The sequence below is a fragment of the Cervus elaphus genome, chromosome 26, assembly GCF_910594005.1.
Source record: "Cervus elaphus chromosome 26, mCerEla1.1, whole genome shotgun sequence".
In the NCBI taxonomy this organism is placed as follows: domain Eukaryota; kingdom Metazoa; phylum Chordata; class Mammalia; order Artiodactyla; family Cervidae; genus Cervus; species Cervus elaphus.
The window spans coordinates 15988306-16011625 of record NC_057840.1 but is presented as its reverse complement, the minus strand read 5'-3'; the positions used below and the strand labels follow the sequence as shown (position 1 = coordinate 16011625).

Sequence of the window (23320 nt, the reverse complement as noted above, 5' to 3'; positions counted from 1 at the left end):
ACCATTTATCAAAATAATAACAATAATGAAGAATATTCCACTATTCAACATAATCTAGAACTTGCTTGGTATGAAAGTGATACCTTTTTTGGTCATACATTCTGTCTGAACAAGGAGATAGGAAATCTGTGATCTACTATCACCAAAAACTAATCATTGTGAATGTTCTGTTACATTTATCAACAGAATTCAAATAAGTAATTAGTGATCACTAATTCAGTCACATGTCAGATACCTCTCAGCATGGAGGGATCATCAGCATGAGGAAGTCGACAGGGGTCCCGTCCATGAGTTTTTCCCAAATGATTTACCTGGTGCAGCTGCACCTAGAGACAGAAAAAGAGATGCAGGCAAGGCTGTCAGTGGCCGAAATAATATGGAATTAAGCCATGGCACATTTGGAAGATGAGGGGTGCACTGGTGAGTATTTATTTCTTTATACTTTCCTAAATTATACGATTTTTTAAAGAGAAAACATTGCTGGGAGAAATATCAGTAACATCAGACATGCAGATGACACCACCCTTATGGTGGAAAGTGAAGAAGAACTAAAGGGCCTCTTGAGGAAAGTGCAAGAGGAGAGTGAAAAAGTTGGCTTAAAGCTCAACATTCAGAAAACTAAGATCATGGCATCTGGTCCCATCACTCTATGGCAAATAGATGGGGAGACAATGGAAACAGTGAGAGACTTTATTTTAGGGGGCTCCAAAATCACTGCAGATGGTGGCTGCAGCCATGAAATTAAAAGACACTTGCTCCTTGGAAGAAAAGCTATGACCAACCTAGACAGCATATTAAAAAGCAGAGACATTACTTTGCCAACAAACATCCAAAAACAAGGCTATGGTTTTTCCAGTGGTCATGTATGGATGTGAGAGTTGGAATATAAAGAAAGCAGAGCACCGAAGAATTGATGCTTTTGAACTGTGGTGCTGGAGAAGACTCTTGAGAGTCCTTTGGACTGCAAGAAGATCCAACCAGTCCATCCTAAAGGAGATCAGTCCTGGGTGTTCATTGGAAGGACTGATGCTGAAGCTAAAACTCTAGTACTTTGGCAACCTGATGTGAAGAGCTGACTCATTGGAAAAGACCCTGATGCTGGGAAAGATTGAGGGCAGGAAGAGAAGGGGATGACAGAGGATGAGATGGTTAGATGGCATCACTGACTCAATGGACATGGGTTTGGGTGGACTCCAGGAGTTGGTGATGGACAGGGAGGCCTGGCGTGCTGCAGTTCATGGGATCGCAGAGTTGGACACAACTGAGTGACTCTACTGAACTGAATTGAATGGTTTTTCCAGTAGTCATGTATGGATGTGACAGTGGGATTATAAAGAAAACTGAGTGCTTTTGAACTGTGGTGTTGGAGAAGACTCTTGAAAGTCCCTTGGACTGCAAGGAGATCCATCCTGCCAATCCTAAAGGAAATCAGTCCTGAATATTCATTGGAAGGACTGATGTTGAAGCTGAAACTCCAATACTTTGGCCACCTGATGCGGAGAGCTGACTCATTGGAAAAGACCCTGATGCTGGGAAAGATTGAGGGCAGGAGGAGAAGGGGACAACAGAGGATGAGATGGTTGGATGGCATCACTGATGCGACAGACATGAGTTAAGTAGGCTCCAGGAGTTGGTGAAGGACAGGGAAGCCTGGCATGCTGAAGTTCGTGGGGTCGCAAAGAGTCAGACATGACTGAGTGACAGAACTGAACTGAACTTTCCTAAATTATATGATTTTTTAAAGAGAAAAGTTGAGTATTATTCTCACAAAACCACCACCAACAACAACCACAAAGACAGCCCCCTCATTTCCTCTTGGGAAATTTGAATTTTTATTACTTTTATCACATCAATTTAGAATATTATTAATTTAAAAGAACTGATAAAAATCCAAAATGTCTGAGGATTTTCTCAAAATTCCAATAAAATTCTAAGCAAACAAAAATATATAAATAATGCAGCTAAGACATGGAAACAACTTAAATATCCATCAAGAGATGAATGGTTAAAGAAGATGTGGTACATATATACAATAAAAAACTACTCAGCCATAAAACATAAAAAGAAAATGACATCTGCAGCAACATTTATGGACCTAGAGACTTATCATACTAAATGAAGTAAGTCAGAAAGAAAAAGACACCATGTGATATCACTTATATGTGGAATCTAAACTTCAACACAAATGAGCTTATTTACAAAATAGAAACAGACTCATAGACCTAGAAAACAGATTTGTGGTTTCCAATGGGGTACAGGAGGATGATGGAGTTGGGGTATGGGATTAGCAGATGAAAATAACTATATATAGACTGGATAAACAACAAGGTCCTACTATTTAGCACAAGGAAGTTAAATTCATTATCCTATTATAAATCATAATGGAAAATATGAGAAAGAATATATATATGTAAATGCAAAACGGAATCACTGTGCTGCACAACTGAAACTAATGCTGCATTGTAAAGCAACTATACTTCAGAAAATAAGTTTTTAAAATACATAAATAAAAAGTCGATACAAAAATTTTCCTTAAAATTTTTAATCCTCTATACTATGACCCGCCAATATCTGCATAGCACCCACTGTGTGTACAAAACTGTCAGTCCCATGTCCATAAATGTCAGAAATACTAATAAAGTCTGAGAGTAGAGAACATTTCTAAAAGCTTTAGTTGTTTTCTTAAGCCCCTCCCAAAATGTAAACTGTACTGATTTTGCACACAAGTTCATAACGTATGTCTGATACTTTCATTTGAAAATGACTCCAACACCATATGCCCTTTATCACCATTTTCACACTTAAATGTTAAAGTGTTAAGTTTTAGCCACTAAGGACACCATCAGAAGTGTGGTGTCCCTGCCCTTTTTATAACCGCGTCATAAACAAGACCACGTTGTCATGGGCTCTGGATTTTAACTACCGTTATGTGTAGTATTTCCTTTAAACTCAATCACAGGACTTCCCTAGGCGTCCAGTGGCTAATACTCCAGGCTTCCAATGCAGGGGGTTCAAATTTCCTTTAATCACAGGACTTCCCTGGGCGTCCAGTGGCTAATACTCCAGGCTTCCAATGCAGGGGGTTCGAATTTGAGCTCTGGTCAGAAAACTAAGATCCCACATGTTGTGCAGCACAGTCAAAACAAATAAATAAAATAATGGGCTGTAAGATAAAGGGCACTAAAATTCAAGTCAGAAGATCAGTGCTTAAAAAAAATAAATTCAATCAGACTCTGATCCAGCTAGTAACGTTCTGGAATATATAACACAATCCAGTCAAGAAGTGTGTGATGAGTTTCTTCTAACATCATTGCCAGCAAAACCTTCCCCATCTGACCAGTGAATTTAAAAGCAATTGTTCTGAACAGATATCGTGTTCATTAACCTTTTATTTAAAAAAAAATCACTTCCTAATATCAGGTTTCATAAGAGATTTGTAAAAATTACTTAACTAAGCATATAGGAGTCTCAGCCAGAATCTGAAATATTTTCTGAGCCACGTTCACTCAAATTAGTTGTTTATTATAATCACTCCCTCTGAAGAAACAATTTGTGAGCTCTGTTCTTCCTGAGTATGTCTTCACAAATGCACTATTAATGTTTCAGATAGTATAATAGAACAGACTGTCCAGGGCAGGCAACGGGAGCTGCTTTTCCACAGCCTCCAAAATTACAGATTGATTTTGACATGTTTCAGCTGGCTGGCATTTCCACAAAGGGTTTCAACCACTTGGGAGAGGGGAAAACTACTGACATGACCCTTTTTCCAGGCAACTCAATCTAGTTGCAAGAATTATAGCCAATCCATCGAGAATGGCTATACAGCTAGTCAGAATTGTTTTGGTGGGGAGAGGGGTGAGGTTTTTGTCTTTTTTTCCCCATCCTACACAGAAGGAACTATGAAGATAAATTTGCTGTACCTAATACAATGTACTAAGTGACCAGTACTTTCAAAACATTGAAATATAATGAAAATAATGCAAGACAAGGAGAGAAGACTGGTATTCTGGCATAGGTTCTAGCACTGGCCAGCTGGGTGGCCTTGAGTGAGTCAATTAAGTGTTTTGGGGCTTTAACTTCCTCAGCAGGGAAATGAAGGCAATGGGGAGCATGAAGTTTCAAATCTTGACCCACTTACAAGTTTAGGATTCTGTGATTCACTCTTCACTAAAGGGTCATGAGACCTTTGCAAGAAGACAAGTAAATCACACATGATACCCTATATTTGGACTTGCCTGGTGGTTCAGATGGAAAAGAATTTGCCTGCAATGTGGGAAACCTGGGTTCGATCCCTGGGTGGGGAAGATCTGGAGAAGGGAATGGCTACCCACTTACTCCAGTATCCAAGGACAAAGGAGCCTGGTGGGCTATAGTCCATGGGATCACAAAGAGATACAACTGAACGACTTTTAACACCCTCTACCCAGTACTGTAACTTCTACTCCGAAGAGAACTTCCAACATCCCATACCTACTGCAAGCTCCAGGATGTAAACTCAGCCATCACTCCAAAGCTCTGCACATACCATTTGACATCTTAACAAATGCATAAAAAATGCCAAAAAAATAAATTAGCAAGGGCGCTGTCAGCCAGACATGAAGCGAAAAGGATAATCTGTGCCAAAAAATGTCCTCCCACGTGTAAAGAAACTGGTAATTGGAAGTAAGAGGAATCCCCCACCTCCAGGAACAGACTGTGCAGAGGCGGGGCGCCCCTGCCAATATCCAAACCTTTGCCAGAAGCAGAAGCAGCGTGGGGAGAGAAGAAAGCTCTTCCACCCCCGCTACTCCGAGTATTTACAGGGAAGCATTCCAACTTCTGGCAGGAAGCTGCTGGCAGAAGTAAGTATTCCCTTCCGTAGCAGCGGAAGGGAATTTAGTGTGACAGTTGTGCAACAGCAAAATCAGATCAAGTCTTGATCAAGGGTCTTTCTTGCACATCAGCTCAGCATTTCCCTTGAAACAGGTCCAGGCTTTATAGACTCTAGACTGGGTAGAGGGCAAGGATGGTGGCTCCTTCCATACAAAGCTGTCAAGAGCCAAATCTTCTGGGGCTGGTCAAAGGTTTCTGAGACATGGACAAATGCTGACTTCAAACGCTAACAACTGGCTTGAAAATACAGTTTATTGAATCCCGAAACACAACCAGAGACGTGATTCACTGCTATTTCACCTCAACGATGAAGTGGTGTACACATAGCAGGAGTGGAAATTGTTTCATTACCCTAATGAAGGGCAGCATGTGATACTCAATCTGTCAGACAAATCCTTCCCGAGAAGATGAGCTGACAATTCAAAAGATGAAACATGATTAGAGATTTTCCCAATATAATTTATAAAGGCACATATCTGAGCAACAGAGAAATGCATTCCTTGACCCAACCAGAACAACATGGTTCCCTCAAGGAAATCATGGATTAAAATGGTTTATTGTTGCTGGGTCGTGTCCGACACTTTTGTGACCCCATGGATTGTAGCCCTCCAGTTTCCTCTGTCCATGGGATTTCCCAGGCAAGAATACTGGAGTGAGTTGCCGTTTCTCCGAGGGTCTTCCTGATTAGTGATACTAAATGATGTTTTGGCCATCTCCTTAGTGTTGAGAAAGCTGTATCCTATGCTTCCCCACTTTACATGTCAGGTCTGAAAAATAATCTTCCTGAAAAAAGGACGTACTTTTGCACACGCACACAGAAGATGTGCTGAACATTTGATGCTGTTGTAATTATTAAATCAGAAGAGTCCCCTTCCTCCCTGCCACTGGGCCCCTGTCAGATCAGGGATATTTCAGCTGCACCGAAGACTGCGTGGGCTTCCTTCCTTCTTCCCTCTGGAGCCTGAGGCAGAACTCTAGCTCAGCCCCGGCTACCTGGTGATTTGAGGGGGCCGGCAGGGTTGCGGGGAGGTGCCACGGAGGCTCACAAAGGAGGCACTGTTCCCTTGCTCTGCCTAAATTCCCAGCTTCCTGGGCAAACACTGCCTGGTCCTGTCCTCAGCCAGCATTTCAAGTAGAGAGGCTGAGGGTTTCCGAAGAACCAGGGCTGCTTCTGAGCAAAAGATGGAGTTGGCTCAGAAGCCCAGGACAGGTGCTCTTGCGGTCCAGGGGGTGTTCTCAGGGTTCCACCACGCCGCCCTCTGGACTCAGGGACCACATGTATCCCGCAGAGTGGCCATTTCTGGGCACGTGCTATGCTCTGACCCGACCCGCCTGGCTAGCCCGAGGATTTGAGAGCCTTGGGTCGCATTGTGGGCAGAGACTGTTAGGAGGTAACATAAGTTGAGAGTAATCTTTTAGCAGAACAGTTTGAGTTAAAATAACAGGATTGAAAAAGAGAAAGGAAAAAAAAAGAAAAAAAGGACATGCTTTTAGCAGTAAACTAGTCAAAAAAACACTTAGGTAGAAAATGACGAAACACTGGCATCTTTTGTGGCTCAGGCTATGTGATCCCAAGGCCGTCTGGTCCGCTGAACGAGATCTTTGATCAGGCTCTTTATATGAAGCTGTTACTGGCACGGGAGGCTTGGAAATGATGTAAAACATCTGTCCACTGCACATGTGCCTTTGATGTTTGAGCTGGTCATTTCTGGCCCCCAGGCAATGGCATGACCCCATTTGTTGAAAAATTACTTCATCTCTGTTGCCATAACACTAGGTGTGTACCTTTTTAAATAGTACTCGATTGTAAGAAATGATTCACTTTTTTCTCTGGTGTTTCTCCCTCATGAGACCAAACTCCTTGAAAGCAGGGACAGTAAAAGGAGGTAGCATGCCTTAACCCCCAGGCCCCTAGGTATTCCTCCCTCTGTTATCTATTACAGATGAGCTTTTTCCATCAGGACTTCTAACTTGATCTCAGCTTTAAGATTCGATATCTACTGACCACTGTATTCTATCCATTAGAGATACCTACATGTTTTCTTCACTCTTAATTTTGCTGCTTAATTCTGTCAATTTATTCTGATTCAGTTTTATTCCTGAAGTTCTATAAGACTGTGCTGGCTGACTCAGTCTTATGGAATCATAGCTTTACTAAACTATAAATGGCTATTACATCCTACTGTGTGTCAAGAGATAAAGCTATTCACTATATAAACCGAAATGAATGAGAAATCTAAGTGAGTACAATGTCAAAAATTCACAATTTAGGGAGTTATGGGGCTTTGACTTAAAGATGAATAGATGTTATCTTAACAAAGGAAAAAGAGAAAACAAGGAGGGAACAGTCGCCAGAAAGGTGTGAAAGTCTGAGTGAATCTGGCATGTTGGAGTTTGAGTGCTAAAGCATGTTGGGATACTGCCCATGGTGAGCCTAAAAGATAAGCAGGTCGCCAAGGGCCATCTACATCATGCTAGAGAGGGCTGACCTTCATTATAAAGGCAATGAAAGACACTAGGAAGCAAGACAGTGAACAGACAAGCTGGATATGAAACTGGAAGCAAAATGGCTGGTTTTAAGGACACCTGTAATAATCTAAGCAAGAAAGGATCAAAACCTTCATGGAAGCCATTGCACTTGAAATGGATAAGAATGGAGCATACTGAATAAAATGACAGGTGGGATTAACAAAAGGGATTTGTAGGGATTTGCTGGGTGGAAACAGGGAAATGGTGAGGGGAGGAGTAAGAGATGAGAATCATTCTGATTTCTCATTCATTTTGGTTTCTATACTGAGTAGCTCATCTCTTGGCACATAATAGGATTTAATAACCACTTACAGTTGAGAACTGTAAACATAAGTAAACATGGAAAGCATGTTTTTGGACAATAACAACACAGCATTTATTAAGCAGTTCAGGCAATATTTTCTAAGTGATTTACATGCATTACCTAATGTGATCTTCTCAAGAACCCTGTAAGACAAGTATCCATTTAACAGATGAGGACAATGGTGTAACAACAGGAGAAATCATCTGTACAAGGTCACTGAGTTAGCAAGAGACAAAGGAAGACTCTGACTCCAGAGCCCTGCTCCCGTCCCCGGAATAAAGAATTCGGAAGGAAGTTGAAAATGGACAAGGAAGTAAGATCATGAGTTCAACTGTACACACACGGGGTTTTTGTTTCAGGAGTTTGTGAAATATGTAAGAGAAGATACCTTAGTAGGGCTGGGATACATGATTCTGGAATTCACTGGGAGGTTCTAAGCTAGGAATTTAGGAATCTTCAGGGTATAGGTGGTATTTGGAACCTGGGGGTGGAAGGTGTTATGAAGTTTTAAAAAAGAGATGGAGAGAAAGAGAGAAAGAGGCACCTTTGATCTCTGCCTGGACCTTGAAGCCTAAAGTCTCAAGTCTCCAATGCCACTTTGAGTGGACACACTGAATAATTCTGTCAGCAATCAGGGCGTGGGAAAAGGAAGCTCGAGAAACAGGGGGTGGCACTAACGGTTTCAGAAACGAGACTTGAGGTTTTGGTGAGTCCTTGTCCTTTTGGTCCAGAAGAAAACAAAAAATCCATAGAATGAACCAACACAATTACTATGACTGAGTAGTCCTTTAAGTGCCTTTTCCCTTTCTTTCCACATTCAGTGTACATCTGCCTGGCGTGGGACCTGTGTTCAGAGAAAGACACAGTGCTGACCCCTTGGGGTTGGCAGTCTGGTGGGGAGAGGGTACAGGCAAGCTATTAATAATGATTACATACACACTGGCTTCCCTGGTGGTTCAGCTGATGAAGAATTCACCTGCAATGCGGGAGATCTGGCTTCGATCCCTGGGTTGGGAAGATCCCCTGGAGAAGGAAATGGCTACCCACTCCAGTATTTGGGCCTGGAGAATTCCATGGACTGTATAGTCCATGGGGTTTCAAAGAGTTAGACACGACTGAGTGACTTTCACTTTCACACGTTCAGGGCTGTTGTATGACTGTTGTATACAGTGATTTTCAACTGTGGGCAATTTTGTCCTCAGAGGACAAAAGGCAATGTCTGGAGATATTTTTTTATTGTTCAACTTGGTCTGCTCTTAAGGCTGAAGTTACTGGCAAGAGGTGACTCATCTGCTAAGAAGGAGATGTAGAAGATGCGAGTGCAATCTTTGGGTCAGGAAGATCCCCTGGAGGAAGGAAATGGTAACCCACTCCAGTATTTTTGACTGGAAAATCCTATGGACAAGAGGAGCCTTGAGGGCTACAGTCCATGGGGTTGCAAAGAGTCAGGCATGACTGAGCACAGAACAGAAGAGAAGTGGAGAGTGCAGACGTGACTAAACATCCTACAACGCCAGGACAATCTGCCACAACAGAGGGTTATCTGATTCAACTATCAATAGTGAGAAGGCTGAGAAACCCTGCGGCAATGAGGGGGAGCAGACAAAGTCCAGGGCAGAGGGATGAAAGCTAAAGGCTGCCTTGGAGGATCGAGCAACCTCAACATTGGAGCAGATTCCAAGAGAAGAAATTTGCCAGGAAATGAGTGGATCTCTGATCTTAGTGCACCCACGTTCCTCGTTGAGCACTATTTTTTTTTTTACAGTCCCAATCCATTATCAGCATTTATTAAGCACTTACTATATGCATGGACAGAGGAGGTTGGTGAGCTACAGTCCATGGGGTTGCAAAGAGTGGGAAACGACTGACAGACTAACACATATGCAATGCAATCCCCCCATGATATGGAGGAGAAATGTTCGTAAGAAAGATGGGTTCATACCCTTAAGGGTATAAAAAATACTAACTCTTAAGAAGCTTTTTCACATCCCTCATTATTTAAATCTCAGAGTAGTTCCTGTGAAGCAGGTAGTACTTGCGGCACTTTGTAAATTCAGAAATGGCTCACTGAGATTAAATGACATACTTCAGACCACACAGAAAGTGCTGGTGCTACTCCAGACACTGACACCTCCTGCTCCCCTGGCTCCTCCTGCTCCCTGCAGAGTGTGGGCCACACGCACCTCACGCGACGGAACACACCTGTTATTCCACCAACATGGGACAGAGAGCCTGCTCTATGGCCACAGTGAGGAACTGCAGAGTGCTTCCTGGTTAAAGCCAGATGCCTGCGGGGGCAGGGGGAGGGCCAAGTCAGGAGATTGGAATTAACAAATACATACTACTATACATAAAATGGGCTTCCCTGGGAGCTCAGCTGGTAAAGAATCTGCCTGCAATGCAGGAAACCCCAGTCTGATTCCTGGGTCAGGGAAGATCTGCTGGAGAAGGGAAGGGCTACCCACTCCAGTGTTCCTGGGCTTCTCTTGTGGCTCAGCTGGTAAAGAAGCCAGCTGCAATGTGGGAGACCTGAGTTCAATCCCTGGGTTGGGAAGATCCCCTGGAGAAGGGAAAGGCTACCCACTCCAGTATTCTGGCCTGGAGAACTCCATGGACTGTATACCCCTTGGGGTCTCAAAGAGTCAGACATGACTGAGCGACTTTCACTTTCACACATAAAATAGATAAACAACAAGGACCTGCTGTATGGCCCAGGGAATTACACTCAACACCTTGTAATAACCTATAATGAAAAGAATCTGAAAAAGAATAAATATATATATATATATATATATGTGTTATTGAATCACTTTACTGTACACCTAAAACTATAACAACATCGTAAATCAACTCTGAAAGAAAGCAAAAGTGAAAGTCACTCAGTTGTGTCTGATTCTTTTCAACCCCATGGAATTCTCCAGGCCAGAATACTGGAGTGGGTAGCCTTTCCCTTCTCCAGAGGATCTTCCCAACTCAGGGATCAAACCCAGGTCTCCCACATTGCAGGCAGATTCTTCACCAGCTGAGCCACCAGGGAAACCCTTAAATCAACTATACTTTAATGTAAATCAACTATACGTTAATGAAAATAAAATATAATCTTAAAAAAGAACACACTAGATAACTGAGAGGTATAATAAGATCTCATTTCTCCAAGATCCAAACAACTGAGATAATATAAATAAAATTATATTATTTATAATCATGTCTATCAGGCCTGAAATCTTATAATCAAAGAAAATTATAGTCAAAAATAGTTTGAAGGCTGTTGGACATTTAATGTTTTACACTTTTTTGGAAACCGATAAAGCATTCATAGCATTACTTGATGAACAACCAAGAACAAGTTCCTTCACTTTAATAGAATATTCTTAGGTGGAGATTTGTTACTTCACATGGTTCAGTGAGAATCAAGGGAGAAGGTATGAAGGTACACAGAGTACATACTAACAAATGTTAGACATTTTCCTTCAAAGCAAGATGAAGTTCAAGTTCTAAAGGGACAATTACCTCATACAGCCCTTTGTATTTGGAAAGGCCACCTTTCACATGGGTCATTACAGTGAAGCTGGCTTGGTGAAATACAGTTCCTGTTTCAAGTGTGCATCCTAAGTCGCTTCAGTTGTGTCCGACTCTTTGTGATCCTATGGGCTGTACAGTCCACCAGACTCCTCTGTCCATGGGATTCTCTAGGCAAGAATACTGGAGTGGGTTTTCATACCCTCTTCCAGGAGATCTTCCTAACGCAGGAATCGAACCCGCATTTCTTATGTCTCCCGCACTGGGAGGCAGGTTCTTTACCACTAGCACCACCTGGGAAGCCCAGTTCCTGCCCCTAGCTTTCCTTAATCCTGTTCTGCGAGCTCACACAAACACTGACATATCTACTTCCCTCATCTTTATTCCCAGCGCAGGCCTTCACTGCCCTTTTCAAAATCCACACTTAGCATTCTGGACAGTGCACTTCAGTAGAACATGCCCTGGGCTGGGAACCAAAATACCCTTTCCCCACTTCCCAATCCGCTTCCTGCTTTCACTAATATTCCACTAATATCTTGCTATATGACCAGATCCTAATTCTAATTCTTCATTCTCTGATATGTAAAAACTAGTAGTATTTTCATGTTTTATTTTATTTTTATATTCAATATAAAATATTAGATGAATGATGAGCAGTTTTTCTAATAAGCATTTTTGTCTTCTCCTTAAATATAGTGATCAGTATTAGAATTATTGCCATTCAGTGATATGCCAAATGACATGAGTCATATGGTTTTGTAAGCATATATACCTTTAACAGCTGATGTAAGTCACACAAACTGAATGTGCAATCTATGCTTTCTGTAAGGAAACTGAAATGCTTCCTTTTTTAGTCTCAGTAATTTTAGTGTTTATAGTTGAGTGGTGCAACTGTTTTTTAGGTACTGGAATTATTTTAAAAATCAAATATGTGTTTACAAACATAATAATTAATTGTCTTTGTTTCTGGTAGCAAGATTGAGAAAGCATGATTACCTAATCATGCCACTCACAAAAAAATTCATTAGTAGGAAAAATAGAAAAACTATATGAACTTGAATCATGGCGTGAAAACACACATAATCAAACATGCACGTCACATCAGCAGACTCTGAACTTATCTAGGCAATGAGTTGTCACACTCTGAAGACATGTCCCATTTTCCCTGAGTACAAATATAACACCTCTCTTGACAATGCATTCTGGGGATTATCAATTTAGGAAGTATCCAGGTAGCTAATTTCCTAATACCATTATTTAAATGCATTTCCTTTTTAATTTTTTTTCCTTAAGGAGGAGATATCTGATCCTTATATTTGAAAGCTATTAATATAAACCTTCTCTTCTCCAGAATAACTCTAGTTCCTTTTACATTTTGCAACATCTTAATCAGGCCTTATCGTTCACCTAAACTTTGATTTCCCTCACATCCCTCTTCATATGGAGACCACTGAAGTGGACACAATAATCTCCGCGGGCCATCCACGAGGGTACAGTAGAAGGCAGTTACTGACATTTAAAGTTTCACTCTCCTCTTTCCAGAGGAGAGCGTGCCTTTCTCCCTTCCACGCCCATACTACTCACTGTGAAAACATCCACCTGTGAGAGAAAGCTGTTCTGCGAAGCAGAAACTAAATTTTCAGTTCTCTAAGACACAGCCATACCTACTCCTCACATCTCTGTACTCTTTCCCACTTTCACAAAGGCAAACAGGATTTTTGAAACTTCCAAAGAGAAAACCCCCAGCAATTGGACAGGGCTCTGAGCTGCTCTAGTCAGAAAGTTTAAACCTGAATATTCCCAGGGCTTCCCAGATGGCACTAGCAGTAAAGAACTTGCCTGCCATTGCAGGAGATGTGGGTTTGATCCCTGAGTAGGGAAGATCCCCTGGAGTAGGAAGTAGCAACCCACTCCAGTATTCATGCCTGGAGAATCCCCATGGACGAGGAGCCTGGCGGGTTACAGTCCACTGGGTCACAAAGAGTTGGACAAGACTGACAAGATTTAGCATAACACATTTCAAAGTCTTGCACCACCAACTTCACCGAAGATATACTATCACAAGATAATAGAAGAGGATCATAAAGGTCAGATCTTCTTATAATCGATAATTAAAGGGCCCTCTTCTACCCACTCATTTTAACAGCATTAAAGGATTATTGATGAATGAGCGGTGTTGTGTGACTGCCTCTATCAGAAAGGAAAGGTTTCCGGTTTAGAAATAGGTCCTCCAGAAGGGAGTGCCTGGGAATCCTTCAGGGAAATCTATAAAAGGACTTGGCTTTCAACTGCTGCTGATGGAGAAATAGAAATGCTGACTTTTGAGCATGGTTTTAAATTAACAAGGCAAAATTTGCAAAGCAAATTTATTATAATATGTTCCAAGGTCATACCTGCTGAGATTACATTTTTACTAGTTTCTTTTTTCTTTCTTTTTTGGATGGGGGAGGGGGCGGTGAAAAAGTATTTCAATGCCAAGGACCTAGAGTAGCTTTTAAAGACCTGTGGTTTCCTTTCTGCCCTAAAATGTTGGTGTTCAGAAGGGACAAAGATTGGGCACTGTTACATCTGTCATGGGGGCAGTAGAACTGGAATTCTCCAGGCCAGAATACTGGGGTGGGTAGCCCTTTCCTTCTCCAGGGGATCTTCCCATCCCAGGGATCAAACCCAGATCTCCCACATTGCAGGTGAATTCTTTACCAGCTGAGCTACCAGGGAAGCTTGATGAGGTTAGAAGGCTTTTCTAATCACTTTCCCAGATTCTCTCTACTGGTCCGAAAAGATCATCGATTCCCACATGCCAGGGTTTATGGCGAACAATACAAGATTTCCTTCAGTGGCAGTAAAAAGCAGACTGCAAATGTACACTATTAGGGCCATCATCGCTTGCTCTGACACACAGAATCTGGGTAAGTGCAACTTTCAGCTCTGCCAAAACTTAGCCACTACCCTTTCAGCACAGAAGGTTTCAAAATGCCCAAGTACCGTGGATGTCACATACGTTTCCTCTGAGCTTTGGTGAACAAGACAGGGTGGAACTCCTGTTTTACTTTATTAGAGATCACTTCAGGGATGGGAAACAAACCCCTCAGAAGCCCCCAAACCTCTTTTAATACATCAGATACTGAAATACTTTTCCATAATTTATATTTTCCCCCAATGACTATACAGTCACTGTATAAATCCAGATACAAACACGAGTAAAATAAAAAAAGATAGGAGAATTCTAGATAATGTGAATTTAAAAGCCCTCTGCTCACAAATATATTAACAGTTCTCCTTAGAATAGCAATAGGATTTCAGAAAAAGCGGAATTTCTTCCTCAACTGAAGGATAATTTTCTCAACTGTTTATCTTGCATTTCAAAGCATGACCAAAGGGCAAAAGGTCACCTTTAAAAACTCATCTGAAAATTCTTCTTGCAGTTTATTTATAATAATGTGAGATTACATAGTGTTATGAGTTAGTTGATGCTCAAACTTTTAAAAGGTTTTCAAAAGGAAAAGGACAGGCAAGATCAGTGGTTGCAAGGTTATAAACCTCCTTTAATCTCAAGCAGAATATAATGCAATTTTAAAATTATGGAAGTGCAAAGAAATTAAATTTTTCCTTTCAACAGGGAGCTTCTAATTAAGGGCATTTTCTTTTTGGGAGGAATGAGGAGCAATCCTGCTAAAAAAGCCTCCTCAACAAAACAATCTGTAAACTCGTTTATAGGGTGAGCATTTTTCCAGAGTAGTGGTCTATCTTTATTGTGTGTTAAAAGTATTTATTGGAGAAACTTTGATTTGGCAAAATAAGACAACTGTTTTATATAATAAGGTTAACAAAAGAAATGGCCTCCCAAATCCTTGACAATAAACTGTTAGGAATTTAAAGGAACTCTCTTAGATCCTTGGAAGAATAAACAGGTTATAAAAATATTCATAAAAAGCCACCTTCAGGGTGACAACAGCCCACACTGTCGCTCACTCACCTCCAAGCACATGGTCCCAGCAGGGAACCCTGGTCCCCATCCAACCTTGCAGTGCCTTAAGGCTAATGGAAATTAAAAGTTTTATCATGTGGTCTCTCTCAGAATGCATGCATGGAGCATAATGTTAACGAAGAAAATCCCATTTCTAGATAAAGACATTTTTCTTCCATATTTATATTCAAAAGATTGTATGAAACCTGACTGATAGTCTTTGTGTGTTTCTCTCTACCACTGGATGAGATGGTAAGAAAGATACATCCTTTTACAAAAAAGATAATAAGTGTACTTCAAATGTTAACTGTTGTAATATTAAAAGAAAAGCAAAAATAATGTCAAGATGTCTGACACGGTGAAGCTTCTAAGAAGAGAAAAAAATTCCATCAGAACACTTGTCTGTCCTCTGACAAGTTAACAAGCACGATCTGATCATCACTTTAAAGGTTAAGCTTCATTTGAAATATACCAAAGTGTCCAATGATACAGCTGAAAAACATGCTTTTCTTTCCCAAGACTGCAAAGAAATTGTAAAGCAAAATTTTAAACATCAAAAGAATCAGTATTTCCTTTTTAATTAATTAAAAACTGCAATTTAGAAATGCTGGTAACAGACCATCATGTGGTCTTTAGAAAGGTATATTTATCAAAACTTAAGTAACAAGACAGACATTTATAATAAACTAAAATTTTTCATAAATAATAAACTTATTTTATATATGTACTCATAAAAACAACTTATAATGTTGAGAAAGTAATTAAGAAATGATTTCTACTTTTTTCACATTTTGAATAAATTATTCCTATCAAATTCTTTGAGTCCATTGGCCCTCAAAATTTTAATATTTGTCAGAATTATTCAGAAAAATTTTTAAATACACTAATAATCCTTTGTACTTATAATGAAGACAGTATTCACACTTTTGGATATTCATTTTTATCTCTATGCCAACAAAATGTGATTTACTGAAACACTAAAAATTAAAACTGAGTTATGAACTATGTTTGGGAAGCAGATTATCTGTCACCACCAGGCATTTCAAGTGTTCAACTTTCAATTTTACTAAGATAGCTTCATGGATATTTTAAAACATCAAAATGAAAAAGGCCAAGAAAAGGACTGGTTATCTATTATCATTTAATATTCTCCATCTGGCTATGAGTTGGAACGCCAGGACGCCCAGACTTGCTGCCTCATACTGTTTCATTCAACTCAGGATGCCACTGCTGACTTCTCAGCATCAGGAAGAAGATGACCTCTAAGTCTAGGGTAGCTCTTCCTCTGAACTAGTTAATACCTTTGACTTGATAAGACCTGCCCATCAATCAAGGTGACATTATCCCGCCTGATGCTACGGGCACCTTTGAACCCCTCAGAGCTTCTGTCTTAAATCAACTGAATTATACCATCCAGAAACTAGAGAGGAGTCTTAAACACAATAGATAGAATACCACACCTAGCCTTAAGGAGCTCACACCATTCATCAAGTGAGAGGGTGCACTTCCAGTCTGGAGTCTGTACGGGGCCAGAGCAGGTGCTGGGAGCCTGGCCACAAGAGAAACTTAATAGCAGGACCTTAGCAAAAAGGAGAGAAACTTCCCTACCCAGTGCATCTACTTTGCCTCTGCCCCCAGAAGAGAGAGAGAGAAGCTTCTTGAGGATGGGAAGGAGGTACTTCTACTGCCTTTTTTTTTTTTTTCTGAAGTATAGTTGACTTTCCTAAAGGAACTTAACCCTGAATATTCATTGGAAGAACTGCTGCTGAAGCTGAAGCTCCAGTACTTTGGCCACCTAATGCGAAGAGCCAACTCATTGAAAAAGACCCTGATGCTGGGAGGGATTGAAGGCAAAAGGAGAAGAGGGTGGCAGAGGATGAGATGGTTGGAGAGCATCACCATTCAACTTGAGCAACTCAAATCAACCAATTCATCATCAATTGAACTTGAGCAAATTCCAGGAAATAGTGAAGGACAGGGAAGTTTGGCATGCCGTAGTCCACTGGGTCACAAAGAGTCAGACACAATTTAGCAACTAAACACAACAGCTGATTTACAATGCTGCTTTAGTTTCAGAATTTCAGGCGTACAACACAGTAAAATAGTATTTTTATAGATTATACTCCATTGTAATTTATTACAAGATAATGGCTATAATTCCCTGTGCTATACGATATATCCTCGTGGCTATTCTATGTTATACACAGTAGTTCGTTTGTATCTTTTCATCACATACCCCGACTTATTTCAGGGCTGCATCGCTTCTTGAGAACACTGTCCACTGGTCTCCAAAATGCAAGTGCTCAAAACAGCATCCTTAGAGCTGAAGTGGTTCCTTTTTTTTTTTTTTTTTTTTTACGGTAACATTGCTGGTGATAATACCACCAGTGGAAGAAAATAATTCCCCTTTCACTTTCCATTCAACTATATTTGTTGTCCGGAGGGAGATATTGGGTCCACTGTTACTACTTATGCTCTTAGGTCTGCATGAGGGACAGTAGAGAAGTCAGTCTTTGCGTATCGGTTTTAACTGCTGGCGTGAGCAAAGCATCTCAAAGGTGCTGCAAAGTACAACTACTCCCCCTGGAAAGGCAGGGGAAGACTCTACAAAAGAGGTGCAGTCAAAGTGGGTCTAGAATGAAAAGTGCTGACCCCACCCCAAGAAAGAATTTCAGCTTAAGTAGCAGGCAGAGAAAGTAGGTGTTTCACACAGAGCATATGTGCAAAACCAGGCCATGGTGGTGGGAGCCAGTGGGGGAAAAAGGACAAGTGAAGGACTGGATCACCTACTGTCATTGAATACTCCCCCTCTTACGGGCTTCCCAGGTGGCCCAGTGGGGAAGAATCTGCCTGCCGATGCAGGAGATGCAAGGGACATGGGTTTGATCCCTGGGTTGGGAAGACCCCCTGGAGTAGGAAATGGTAAACCACTCTAGTATTCTTCCCTGGAGAATCCGATGCACAAAGGAGCCTGGTGGGATACAGTCCATCAGGTCACAGAGGGTCGGATACAGCTGAGCATGAGTTGATGAGACAGCACTCCCCCTCTGGACTCATTCTGGAATGCTAGGATGCCCAGAGTTGCTACCTCATACCTTTTCCACTTCGTGCTTCACCCTGCGCCAGACCCTTTACCTACATCACCATTTATGACCCAACTACCTTTATAAGGAGGTCACACTGTCCCATGTGAAGCAGAGTGAACTAAGATTCAGCAAGGTTAAGTAACCTGAACAAAATCACATGGCTCTTGGGGGCAAAGTTCAAATTCTCCAGTGACTATCAAATTATCCCTGGCAATGGGACTCTTTTTCAAACAAAATCTCATTTACATCAACAGCCCAGATAATCAAAGGTTGAATATATATTTAAAAATATCTTTGAACTGAACCGAACTTGAAGGGGAGCCACCTCAGCTAGATAGCCAGCTGGTAGGGACTCTGGAATGAATGGAAGAGAGAGTGCAGATAAGAGAGGGGATCCCACTCAGATCCGGGAACCAGACTATCAAAGGTTAACCTTTAATTAGCCATTCCTCAAATCTCATTGGCTAAGCTATAAAAACAAAGGATGTGTTCAGTTCAGTTCAGTTCAGTCCCTCAGTCGTGTCCGACTCTCTGCGACCTCATGGACTGCAGCACGCCAGGCTTCCCTGTTCGTCACCAACTCGAGGAGCTTACTCAGACTCATATCCACTGAGTCAGTGATGCCATCTAACCACCTCATCCTCAGTCATCCCCTTCTCCTCCTGCCCTCAGTCTTTCCTAGCATCAGGGTCTTTTCGAAAGAGTCAGTTCTTCACATTAGGTAGCCAAAGTATTGGAGTTTCAGCTTCAACATCAGTCCTTCCAGTGAATATTCAAGACTGATTTCCTTTAGGATGGACTGGTTGGATCTCCTTGCTGTCCAAGGGACTCTCAAGAGTCTTCTCCAATACCACAGTTCAAAAGCATCAATTATTCAGTGCTCAGCTTTCTTTATAGTCCAACTCTCACATCCATACATGACCACTGGAAAAACCATAGCTTTCACTAGACGGACCTTTGTTGGCAAAGGATGAATATGTGTGGGCTAAGTTGCTTCAGTTATGCCAGACTCTTTGCGAACCTATGGACCATAGCCTACCAGGCTCCTCGGCCCATGGGACTCTCCAGGCAAGAATACTGGAGTGGGTTGCCATGCCCTCCTCCAGGGGATCTTCCCCACCCAGGGATCAAACGCGAGTCTCTTATGTCTCCTGCATTGGGAGGCAGGTTCTTTACCACTAGTACCATCTGGGAAGCCCGGAAGTAAAAGATAAGAACCAAATAAACCTTTCTGTACTTACGCTTAAATTTTTAAATGGCACTCTCTTTCCACAAACTGCTTTTTAGATGTGTACCTCAACAGAAAAAAAAAAAGCCTGTCTCCCACTTTTCAGGAATAATATGCTGTAATGTGTGTCTAACATAGCACAAGACAGCTTAGGGACTGTTACTCAATTTACTGCAGTCATACAGAAAAAAGTGGCTGACATTCTAAAAGCACTGCACTTGCAGGAAAGCTACTGGAGTCCCCAGCACAGTAACCCACGGGCTGAGAGTTATTTTTCACTCAACTTCTGCACCAGACATAGTTATCCAAGGGGAGTCAATTTCCACAAATACTTACAGAAGTCCTCTCTGAAGCTGAAAGCAGCCCCACTTCCCTCCTCAAAGATTATCTTCAGCAATGGTTCACCCAAAGGCACAGATTTGGGGGGAAAGTCTTTTTTTTTTTGGTTAAGAGCAAGCAAGCAGATGGATCATCAAATGTAGCCAGGAAGTGCCTAGCACTACTTCTCAGGACACACTGCTGTGAAGGTCTCATATAAGTGACAGACATTTATGCCAAGACACCTAAAACCCTTGGTGGGCTCCCCTTCGAAGCATTCAGGTAAGAAGAGAAAGGTGCCTGACGAGGTCTGGAGGATTCTCACTGATCCAGGGGATCCTGAGCAGACTCCCCAAACACTCAAAGTCCAGGGGAGTTTTTTATTATATATTTTTCAATCATAGCTTAAGAAAGTACTATGGACATAATATGGGCTTCCCTGGCAGCTCAGTAGTAAAGAATCCGCCTGCCAATGCAGGAGACATGAGTCCAATCCCCCTCGGTCTAAAGGATCCCCTGGAGAAGGAACTGGCAACCCGTGGTAGTATTCTTGCCTGGAAATCCCATGGACAGAAGAGCCTGGTGGGCTATAGTTCATGGGGTTGCAAAAGAGTTGGACACGACTTAACAACGGACATAATAAACACTAAGTGCTTTTATAACCTCCTCTTATAAATAAGGTTGTTCCTGAATCTTAAACAGTCTTTAAATATGATGAAACATATTTAAAAAATGAAAAGACTACATTAGAAGATTAGAGAAAATGTAAATGCAGTTAATCCCTTCTAATCTGAAAATGCACACACATTTTTGTACATTAGTTTCACGTCCTACTAGTGACTTTCTACGATGTCTTTTCCCGTAGGAAAATAGAGGAACAAAGATATGATGCTCCCTCAGGGTCCACTGTCACACACAGGATGGGCTAAGCTCCCAAGGGGAGAGGCGAAAGGCAACCTCAATTAACAGGTGTCTTTTCTCTTCAGTTTTAATGAGCTAAAATGCATTTTAATAATAAGAGCCAGGGTAATCCTCTGAGTCTTTTGCTAGGTTATCTAAGCAACTTGCTTTTACATGATATATTTTCCTTATATTGTCCTGGAAAAGAAAATAGCTTGAACTTCTATTTGTGGTTTTAAAAATGCCTATCACATAGATAATATATTAAATATGATGCAGTAATGGTTTAAAATAAAGTTATAAAATAAATGTCCTAGGGAATGTAATGTACAGCATGGTGACTTAGAGTTAATGACATTGTATTGCATATTTGAAAGTTGCTGAAAGTAGTTCTTAAAAATTCTCATCTCAAGAAAAAAAAGTTGTAACTGTGTGTTGTGATAGATGTTAATTTAGTAAGACTTATTGGGGTAAGCATCTCACAATACATACATATTAAATCACTGCGTTGTATACCCAAAACCAATGTACTACACATCAATTATATTTCAATTTGTTAAAAGTATATGCAAATACTTTACAAAGTTCAAAGACCTACTAAATTGGAAGGCAGCCATGGAATTCATAGCAGAAATAGGTGAGTAATGAACATGATAATGATGAAACTGACCTTCAGATACGCTATTCTATCATCATTTTATTGTGAAGGTATGATTTGAGCATTTATTCTATTCTAATTTAGTATCAACAACTATGCCCATGGAATAAAAAAAAAAGAAAAGATTTTCTGTAACTTCTAATTTCATCTTACCCAAAAGCTTACAGGCTAAATTATGGTTGCACTGATAGGTTAAATTGGAGAAAGAGACTGAACCTAAATCTTCAGAAAGGGCTCAGTAAGGAGCATGTGCAAACAAACTTTTTCACTAACAGCATGTGACTCTCATCAATGACATCACACCCCTGGCTTTTCTCCTACTCCCAGGGCGGCTGTTAATATTTCTCTGTATGTTTCTCTGACCACCCTTTAAGGTAGAAATCCCGAAGCAAGCTCCTCAGTCGCCTTCTTTGTTCAGTCTCTATTCTCTGCATGACTTTATTACCAACTACAGACTAAAGACTCTCAAATTTATGTGCCCTTTCTAAATTTATCATCTAAGCTCCACACCCATCTGTCCAAACGCCTACTTGCCCTTTCCTCTGAGATATCTCACCTATAACTCAAATGTTATGTGTCCAAAACTGAACTCATGAACAGAACTTGGGAAAAGTCTTCCTCACCTATGTGAATGTTACCACCACCCCTGCTAAAATCTTGGAGCATCCTGGACCACAATTTCCCATGTGCTATCAGTTACCAAGCTCCACTGGTTTTGCCTTCAAAACCTCCCTTTTCTCTCTCCACTTCTCTCATCTCTGCCACCACCCAACCCAAGGCCCCGTGGTCTCCTTTATGCATTCTTGCTTCCTCCAGCCCCTTCACCAGGAAACTCCTGGAATGATATCCAAATGCGATTCTCGTCATCCCTCTTTTTCTCAGAGCTGGCTCTTTGGATTTCCATTTCCCTCAGGACACTACATGATGGCACTGGCCCAGCTTACAATTTTTCCTTCCACTCTCTCTCCTAGGCTCACTTTGATCCAATAACACAACTTGCTCCCTGTTGCTCAAAAACAACCCAACTCCTTCCTTTCTCAACCTTCCTGCCTGGGTTTTTCTCTCGGGCAAGGATCTTCTCCAGACAAGCTCCTCTGGTCTCTGGTCCTATCTTAACATGACATTTCTCAGGGAACCTTCATTTCCCCTCTGACTCATGACCCTCTCTCCTAGCAGCCTGTGCATCTTCATGTTACGAACCACACTTACTACTTATGACTTATTATTATTATTTGCCTCCATTACTACAGTACAAGCTTCCTGTTCACCCTGTGAACACAGCTCCCTGTTCCCCCAGCATCACACACAGTCATACCGAGAACACAACAGTTGTTCCACAGGCATCTGTTAACCAAACGAATGCTGATGTTTAAGGAAACTTTCTGGGCATGCTCCAAGTCACTAACCCTGACAGTTCTGGTTCTTATTAGGTAGCTAATCTCAGGGCAAATTTCACATTGTTTCTCTTCCTTAACCCACGTGCGTCACCCCATTCCTCAAGAGTCAAGATCAAGAGGAGAAAGGCCTGGATTTTAATCTTGTAACTGCATCTAATACTTAGTAAGTGAACTTTATTTTAGCAAAAGTGGATGGGTTCTCCAGCCTTCAGATTTCTTACTGTATGAAAAGTATCCTCAGGGCTGTGAATCTGTGAATGCATACTGTTTTCTATCCACAACAAAATTTTGCTCAAACCCAAAGTAAAACATCCCCTCTGAAATTTTCTGGATTATCCTTGCTTCAAAGTCTTTGTCAATGTTACTCTCATTTGATCACATCACTTTCGAGAATCCTGAGTTGGAGTTGAGGCCCATCAGGAGGGCCAACGACGGGAGATGAATAGACCTCCACTCACTGCATATTCCTTTCTGATACTAGTTAATTCTATGAGGACTGGGCCTAGCAAAGCCTCGAATGGAGGTTAGGATCCTGGCAGGTG

At 41.3% G+C, this 23320-nt stretch overlaps 1 protein-coding gene across 6 annotated transcripts in view; it reads right to left on the bottom strand.

Moving 5' to 3' along the window:
• The window catches only part of TMEM200A (transmembrane protein 200A), a 79607-nt gene that overhangs the window by 42722 nt on the left and 13565 nt on the right, over nt 1-23320 (bottom strand). For 5 of the 6 annotated variants that reach the window (XR_006338010.1, XR_006338011.1, XR_006338012.1 and 2 more), the window contains exon 2: nt 236-326. The exons of the other annotated variant lie outside the window; for it this stretch is intronic. The gene's annotated coding sequence lies outside the window, so the exon portion shown is untranslated. The remainder of the gene's footprint in view (nt 1-235; nt 327-23320) is intronic. 6 annotated transcript variants of the gene reach the window in all.